This window comes from Lichenostomus cassidix, chromosome 10 (assembly GCF_008360975.1).
Source record: "Lichenostomus cassidix isolate B80296 chromosome 10, HeHo_3.0, whole genome shotgun sequence".
Taxonomy (NCBI): Eukaryota; Metazoa; Chordata; class Aves; order Passeriformes; family Meliphagidae; genus Lichenostomus; species Lichenostomus cassidix.
Genome location: NC_139491.1, coordinates 14403141 through 14411689, shown reverse-complemented (window position 1 = coordinate 14411689; position 8549 = coordinate 14403141). Strand labels below are relative to the sequence as shown.

General features: G+C 41.9%; 1 protein-coding gene across 2 annotated transcripts in view; it reads left to right on the top strand.

Moving 5' to 3' along the window:
* Positions 1–260: 260 nt before the first annotated feature.
* Positions 261–8549, top strand: part of THSD4 (thrombospondin type 1 domain containing 4) — a 238567-nt gene continuing 230278 nt past the window's right edge. The window contains exon 1 of one of the 2 annotated variants that reach the window (XM_085070773.1): positions 261–400. The gene's annotated coding sequence lies outside the window, so the exon portion shown is untranslated. Of the gene's footprint in view, positions 401–7150; positions 7239–8549 lie in introns of those variants that run through there. The other variant, XM_085070774.1, reaches the window with a different exon arrangement.

Here is an 8549-nt window from a genome sequence, read left to right as displayed (position 1 = left end):
GCGCACCGGCGGCGCTGGAAGGTGCGGTGCCACTGCGCCTCCGCCTCGCAGGCTGCCCCGCTGGACATCGCCGCTGGACATCGCCGCTGTAGCGCCGGCCCGCCGGGGGAAGGAGGGAGGGAGGGAGCGGGAGCGGGCGGGAGCTGCGCGGTGCGGCCGGCAGGTGGCAGCAGCCGGCGCGCGGCTCCTGCGCGGGCGGCGGGCGGGAGTGAGGGGAGAGGGGAGAGGCTGTGGCTGAGCCCCGGAGCCGCCGGGAACCTGCTCGGGTCCTGCGGGGCTCCGGCATTCCCGGCCGAGGGCGCGCCGCCTCCCATGCGCCGGGGGCCGCGCGGCTCTCAGCCCTCTCGCCCCCGAGAGCGCCTGGTCGCGGGGCGCCCGGACGGGACGCCGGCGCGGAGCGGTGAGGCAAGGCCGGGTAGGGTGGGCGCGCCAGGTGGGCGGTGGGCGCCGTGCCGGGGAGAGGGCAGTGCCCGGGGCGGCGGCGCTCGGCCGTGGCGGAGCCCGAGGCCGCGCTGAGGGGCTGCTCTGAGCCGGCTGTGCGCTCCGAGCCGCGGCCCGCGGGCTCTCGCTCTGCCCCGGCGGCGGGAGCGCGTTCGGCTCTCCTCCGCTCCGCGGGATTCCTGCGCCGCGTGTTTTGGCTGTGTAAGTAGCCATTTCAAAGCTGCTCTCCTCGCACGCTCGGTTTCCAGGAGCTGCATCCAGAGGCAGTGTAAGGAGCCGCTTCGTTTTGCCTCGGTGTCCCACCAGCAGCCGTAGCTGCACGTAGTTTGATCCGAATCCAGCAGTTTGTACGGGAGAGGAAAGAAGTGGATAACTCACCTCACGAAGAATGCGTGTTGCAATTGTTCTTGCTTTGGGCCAGATCTTTTTGTCTAAGCACGGTGTGCAAAGCATGAACCGTGTTTGGCGTTTGGTGTTTCTCTTCACGCTTTTCTGCCTCTGGCTTTGTTACCATCTCTCCTTTAATTCTACCAACACTTGAGCTGTTTGTGCTCAGTTGTCAGACTACAGGGATATGTGCTGTAGCACAGAGGAATCTTGAAATAGCTTTTCTTCTCCAGCTATAGCTTTACATTTTTGCAACTGTCAGTGTGCACACACCTGTGTGTTTTATGGCGCTTGACACACTTGACATTAGTTCATCCGAATTACTTTTTTCCAGATACATGAACAGTTTAGAAACTCTGACAGCAGTGAGTTCCACAGGTTAATGTGTTGGGTGGAAAAACTACTTCCTTTTGCTTCTTTTAAATTTTCCACCTGATACTGTTCGAACCTTATACAGTGAATTATGCTTGGTTTCTGCTCACTGTGTCTGTGCTATTTCAGAGCTATGTTCTTTCATTATCTGTCTACCTCAGCTATTCTTTATTCAAGGTAAAGAATTCTTAGCTTTTTAGTCACCTTTCTTCCATATCTCTTGCCAGTGTAATTTCTTTATTGTGTATTTTTTTATATTCTAAATAACTTTTTTAATCAAGGGATCAGCAAAACTGAGCTATATGCAAGATTTCAGTACAACAGGGTTGTATAAGGGCATGATGATGTCTGCTAGCAAAGATGATGGATAAATAGGTGCATAAATACAGTGAATAGCCATCAAAAGTAATAGAAATACTTGCAACTCGATGTGAGGTCACCTGTTAATGAATCATTTTGATTTTTTTTTTTAAATCAGAAACCACTGTCTAAGTCACTAGTGTTTAGCAGTTCAATAGAAGAGTATAATGTCATGGATTAAATAGTTGCCTGATGGGCTCTTAATATTCTGTCAGTCTGCTGTGCATGTTATTCCTGTCTTCTGTGGAAAGAGCAGGAACTGAAAATAGCCGAAATCTGTCTGAGTTTGTAGCTGTCTTTGGACCTGCCAAGGCACTCTTAGAAAGTTGATCTACCAAGCTGTAGCCTGCCAACTCGGACTTCTTCCTGGTGTAAACTTAGTAGTAATCTACTGGTTGGTGTGATTTTAATCTATTCAGTATCATCAGAGGTTTAAAAGGAAACTGGATATTGCTGAAATTCATTAGACACCTGTAATTCTTGATGTTTCTTTTCCATCACCAGGGGACTCCATTTCCAGGGAATCTAGTGGGAGAATGGAGTTAAGTAGACTAGGAGGAGAGACTGCCTTTTAACAAGAAAAGTGCTGCAAAGTGAGCATTTTTAGCCGAGTTAGAAATATGAGGCCAGTTGGTGTGGCTTGTCATAGGGAGTCCTCCAAAGTGAGTATAGGTAGGAAATATGGATTGTTTATTTTGTGCCCTGAACATAACTTGTCAGGTATTTTTTAGGAGCAGGGCTAATCCCAGGTCTTGCTGATGATGACTTTAATCTGAAACAGCTCCATTGTAGTTGAAGGAGCAATTTTTGATTCTGACTAACTCTCAGAAACACTTGGAGGTGCTGCATGAGGCAAGATTTCTGTCTTTCTGCATTTCATACAACAGGTTCCTTCAGAGCTCAGGCTGATTTAATGGTAGAAAATTAATTAAGTTGCTCCCAGGCAGTGATGAGTTTTAAGATCTCAGTAACACATCTTTGCTTTTCCTGTAGAACAAAGTAACTGTGCTAGGCAGACATGCGTTAAATGAAGACTGAAAACAAAACAAAAAAGCAGAATCATCTTGAAGACTCATATTGGCCTCAGTGTGTGATTCTGTGCAGACAGTGACAACAGAAAAGCTGCATTTCCACAATGCAGTCTCAGTTCTCTGTGATGTGACATCAGATGTGTGATATTTAGACTGTTCACAGTGGCAGTTTTAGTAAAAACAGAGGTGAAGTGCTGGTCAGACACTTCGTGGTACTTGGGATTTTTTTTTACTTTGAAAATCAGGTTTATCATCTACAGTGAAGTGCAGTCATTGCAGACACTTCTGTGGGCTTTAAATTCTGTTTCAGAGAAGTAAGATTTGACAGTTAAGCACTTAAAAAACCCAAGGAACTCCAAAGTCAACCATGCATAAGCAATTTTAGCTGTGTCCCCTGTAGTGTTGTGTTATCATAACAGGCTTCAGGTTTGAAAGGTTGTTATTTTTTGCAAGTAGGAAAAAAGTAAAAGAAAACTTACTGTGTCAAACTAACTTCTTAAGGAGTTTGGACCTTGATAGCAGCACTTCTACCACAGAGTTGATAGGGAAAGCATTTTGTAACTTTTAATTGAGAAATGCTTCCTGTGGTGACAGTGCTGGCTGAAGAACAGATTGTATGACAAGTCTTGTTCCCTTGAGTAGGTACATATACAGTTCAGTTATTCTTTTGTTTTCAGACAGCAGCTCTACCTGATAATGTAAATGCAGTGTGGACAATAACTGGGGTAACCTTAAAGCTAATTCAGTTATGAATAGATATGGTTCAATATGTCATCAATGGACAAGGTTACATTGTTTATATGTAGCACATTAACTAAGAGTGTTTTTAATTTAAATAGCTTCTTTTTTGTTCAGGATAGTTAGTACTTTAGATAATTATGTTCATTTATATTAGATTTTTAGGAAGAATGCATTGTTTAGTACTTCATTTAGAAGATTAATTAGAGGGATGTTAAGCAGATGTAAATAAAAAAGATTGATTAAAAGAATGATCTGATGTACACTGATTTTGCCTCAAATCTTACTCTGTGTAAAGAGAGCAGAGCTAAAACCATATGTTTTAGTGTTGCCTGATGATCTTTTTGTTAATTTTTGTTCTTTGTTTTAGTTAACAATAACAGATTCAAATTCTGTAATTTAAACCAACTCAGTTTTCTCCTCCTGGAACGTTCTGTCCCACCCATTTTTCTCTTGGGGACTCGAGTGTCATGTCACACATCAAATTTGTGTAACCCCTGCAGGGTTATGGCATTCCCAGAGATGGGTCAGTGTTCATAATTTTGGTTGCTGTTAAACAGTCAGCACTTGTCAACACCACGTACAGACATCTGTTACATATTTTTTAAATGGTGGTACCAAGTGTTAAATGTGGGGCTTCTCCACAGGAACTGTTCTTGCACTAGAAGTACAGATAGGATCTCAGTCTGGTCCTTGTGAGGGCAAGTAGCCTTCTGGGCTGCTTAGGTGATGGATGTGTGAGTTCCTGGAATGTGGGCTTCTGCTTTCAACACTCTTATTGGCTGCTCTGGGCTTCTGATGGAGGCCATTGGCATCTTGCTTTATCTCTGAACTTGTTCCTTTATCTCTGAACAAGGTATGATAATTACAGGATGTTGGTCAACTGGTACATTTCCTAAAGATAGTTTGCATGCAAAGATGCTAAAAAAGAAAAAGAAACATCATTGGAATAAAAATATTTATTGTACATGAATGAACCTGAATTATGTAGTATGTGCCTCTTAGGTTTATCGCTGTGTTTCTCCAAACCACAGCTTAAGGTCTTGCTTCTTGGCTGTTTCACATCAGTCCTGTGCTGCTGCTACTTGGCATCCCCCTTCAGTATTTATTTTGGTCCTGGTTTTGGAATTTCCCTTCACAGGAAGATTCCAGACTCCTTATATGGAAAAATTTATTGTAAAAAATTTACTTTTTTCCCATCAGTTCTGTAGATTTTTTTTCTCAGTAAGTGCAGGAGCCACTATCTCTTTTATTTAAAAGTCTGGTCTAAGAGCCAGTAAAGTCAAGGAAAAGGTTATCAGTAACTTCAGTGTCTTTCGGCTCAGGCCACTCCCACCTGATGTGCTCTTGTCATTGGAAAGCAACACCACTGGTTTCAGCCATGAGTTTCCAGTGGTTTTTTTGACAGTACGAGAGTTAGTAACTTGTTCTTTAACTTAACGAGTTATGGTTTTGTATAGTTGGTTCCAGGAACTGGAGCCTTTGGAAGATTCCCTGGGTACCAAAAAAATGTTTAGATTACAGGACTTGGTAGAGAAAATTCATCTCTTTGCAAAGGAGCCACTTGTTTGTAACTGTGATCTTTTATTCCTTTTCCTATAAGACTGCTATAAACTCATGGGCTATTTATAGCCATATGTGATTAAGTGTAGAGAGAAATACAGAAAACTACCCTTTTTGCACATTATTTTTGTTGATTTAACTTTGCTTACTTTGCTTTTTTCTAAACCCGAGCTTCTTAAAATACTAACATTAATAGAATAGTCTCTTTTTGTTAAATTCAAGGGGTAACTGCCATGACAACAGAAGTTCCAACTTCTGGACTTTCAACTTCTGAACTTTATCTTTGTCTGGGTTGTAGTGACCTCTTTGTGTATCAAAATGAAGTTTAGCAGAGAAACCTGGTAGTGGGCAGTCTCTCCCAGTTTGTCTCTGTCAATGAACAAGCAGGGCTGATGCCACACCTTGGACCTGGCTAGCCTGAGAGGTGGGGCAAGGTCTGTCCTTTGGGACTGCATGGCCTGGTGACATAAGAGAACAGGAGGAGAAGGCTTTTCAAAGTTAAGTGTTTGTTGGGAGCCTGAGGATACTGTCTGTAACATTGATAGAAGTAGTGTGGTTTCCTGCTTGTTGCCTTCTCTGTGAGTCATGATATCCAAGTTGGAATGTGTTTTCTTTGCTCTTGTTTTGGGAAAAGGATGGATAAAGAAGCCCTTTTTAAAAGCCCTTCTTCACAAAACCTGCTTCTTGGTGAAAAACATCTGTTGTGCTTGGCCTTGCTGGATCAGCATTTGGATATATGTGAGCATGGATACTACTCCCTCAGGAGAGAAGCGTCACTTGGATACTTGAATATTGTATGACTAAAATCTGTAATCCTGAATCAAGCGGATTCCCCTGACACTCCCTTTGGATTAGCTGCAGAGGAGTGCATGGAAGGACAAACCTATCTCTAAATGGCAAATTCAGCAAAACTATTGACACTAATCTGAAAGTAAATGTTGACTTGGAAAGTTTTCAGATGTCCTGGATTTTTTTTTTTCCACAGTAAAGGTGGCTGTTGTAGTCCTGACTTGGTAACAGCAGGCAATTTCTTGGTTGTATATTGTATTTTTGTTTGGTTATTTTTATCTAAACCATGTAGTTTCTACGAAAGTGAAAAAAAAGAAATACTTTTGCTTATCAGATTGGCAAAGAGAAGCAAGAGCCTGTCCAATCCCACCCTGCATAATTATAATAAAATGTCATCCCATGACACAAGCTGCCCAAAAGAGTGATAAACTGCATGGAATGGATGCAATTACTTAATCTGGCAGAAATGAAAGCTCTGTCTCATTTTCTTGTAGTTCCATGGAGCTGCTTCCATTGGGGAGGTGACTGAGGAATAGTGGGCAAACTTCCTTGCAGACTTTTGGTGTCCCTATGTAGAATTGAAGCACTTTACTAAACCAGCATAAGAATATGGATTTAAAAGAATTGACTGGGTTAACCATTAACTGTTAGTATTGTTCAGTTTTGTTGGCCAGGAAATACTGTTCATGTGTTGAAACAGTGGGGTTAAGGCAGGATATCAGTTTTGATTTTTTTGTAGTGATAAGCAGCCATTAAAAATGTAATTTCTTATACTCCTTTTCTTCTTCAGGCATTGCTTGTACTCATTAATACATATTGCACACCAAAAAGAATGTCTCTTTTTTTCTTTCTTTCTTACCTCCCTCTCCAGTTCAGAGATTTGCTCAGATTAAGGCAACTGGAGTACTTCTGTTTCTTCCCATAGGAATGCTCACAGTTTTGCAGGATCAGGTTCAGATTTATTACTTAGGCACTCACAATGCTGCTGTAATTAATCAGTTGTCATAAAGCTGTGCCTTCTGCCTTTATTTGTTGCTGGCTGAATTCATCACACCATGGATGAATGCAGAGTGATAGTTGTGAGCATGTTTAAAATTTAAATAATAATTAGGCATTATTTTAGAAAAACAAGAAAAACATCCTTATGCAGTTTTGAATCACGAGGGCATGAAGGGGCTAAAATCTCTTTGCTGCTTTCATAATGTTAAAATTGAACAGAAACTGTCATTTTCTTATTTCTTTTAAACCATAGTGCTTGTGATTCAGTTGTGATTGTTTCTATGGCTTTGAAATGGGAAGAAGGGGAGAAACTGTTTCCAAACGTATCTTCCTGGCATTTGAAGATTCAGAAACGTGACATTTGTTTCTGCTTTTTGTTTTGCTGTTTTCTTAAAGTTATGTTAGAAGGGCTTTTCAAAACTCTGGGGTTTTCAAGGTGCCTGTTTCCTCCAACCATACAGATATTATGTTAAACCAGGGAGCACAGTGTGAAGCAGTGCCCAGAGTGATTCCATTTGAGTTGCATTCCTTTCAGCAAGTCTTCACCTATCTCCAACAGTGAGTACTCAAGCAGAAGATTAAATGTCACTATATAAGATTGTCTGACTTAAAGTAGTTTGTGCAACAGCATACACTGCTTAAAAAACCCCAAAACCCAAATCACAACATATGAAATTTGGCCACCTTTTTTTTTAAAGATCACTCTGTCACCTCTGGCATACGGATTATAGGATTATATAAAGCAGCAAATGAAGTCCACGGTGTTGGAGTGTTACTTGGTTTTCTTTGCCAACGGTTTGTAATAGGCTGTTCTTGTTTCTTGCAGATTCAAGAAGTCTTGCATTCACATTTTAAGTCCCTGTTTTTCAGTTTGTAGACACATGGGTATTTTGCCTGAAGCATCAAGTGACGTCAGGTGAGGGTCAGTGTGCTGTAATAACCTGCCCTCAAGCACAAATAAGTTCAGGCTTTACTGCCAAGAGATGACCTTTGATTTCTTTTTACCTGATGCAATAAGGGTCCTATTCACTTTGCTTAGGCCAAGTCCCAGCCACTTGAATAGGTTTGCTTGTGCAGGAGTGGTTACAAAAGTGCCTAAGCATGGTAAAATAGTGGCAGAGATTTCTGGGTTGTAGATGGCTTGGATACACTGAATTAGATTTGGCTATTATAGTGCTCAGAAGAGAGAAGTGACTTCATTGTGACTTGCAGAGCTGCCAACTCTAAAACTACCACTACAAAGTACAGTTTCTAATCTACATCTGATTAACAGAGATAGTGAGCAGAGATGCTTATGTGTTAAAACTTTTGTTATATATAGACAGAAAATAATACCTTAATCTGAAATATCAGTGATTTTAGATAAAGCCAAAAGGCTGTATATGCTGTACACCTGTATCGTGGTAATCACAATTCCCCCTCTTGGCATCCTCCTAATCCAGCTATGTCATTAAGTTGTGAGGTGCAGGGTCTCACAAAACTAAGTATAATAATTTTGCCCAAACTGCTGTGTTGCAAGTATGTTGGAGCTACCTTATTCTGAATAAAGTTGTGTATGGCTAAGTGGGGAGGCAGGATAGAGTCACCTCTTTACTATGCCATGACTAATTGTACTGCTGCTTTCCACTGTTTTATTAAAAAGGGGTTTTCTTTACCTACCTTTCTTTGCAAGCCCATGCAGGAACTCTAGAGAAGTATGGTATTTCTTACTGCTTTTTCTCTTCAACCCTTCTGGCTCTAGCAGATATAAGAGTGGGTATTTGTGTGCATTAGCTCTGGTGAATGACTTTCCAAGTAGCAAAGTTGAGTCAGTTCTTTCAAAGTCAGATTATTTAGTCATGTCTTATTCTGACTGTCAAGCAAACCTCT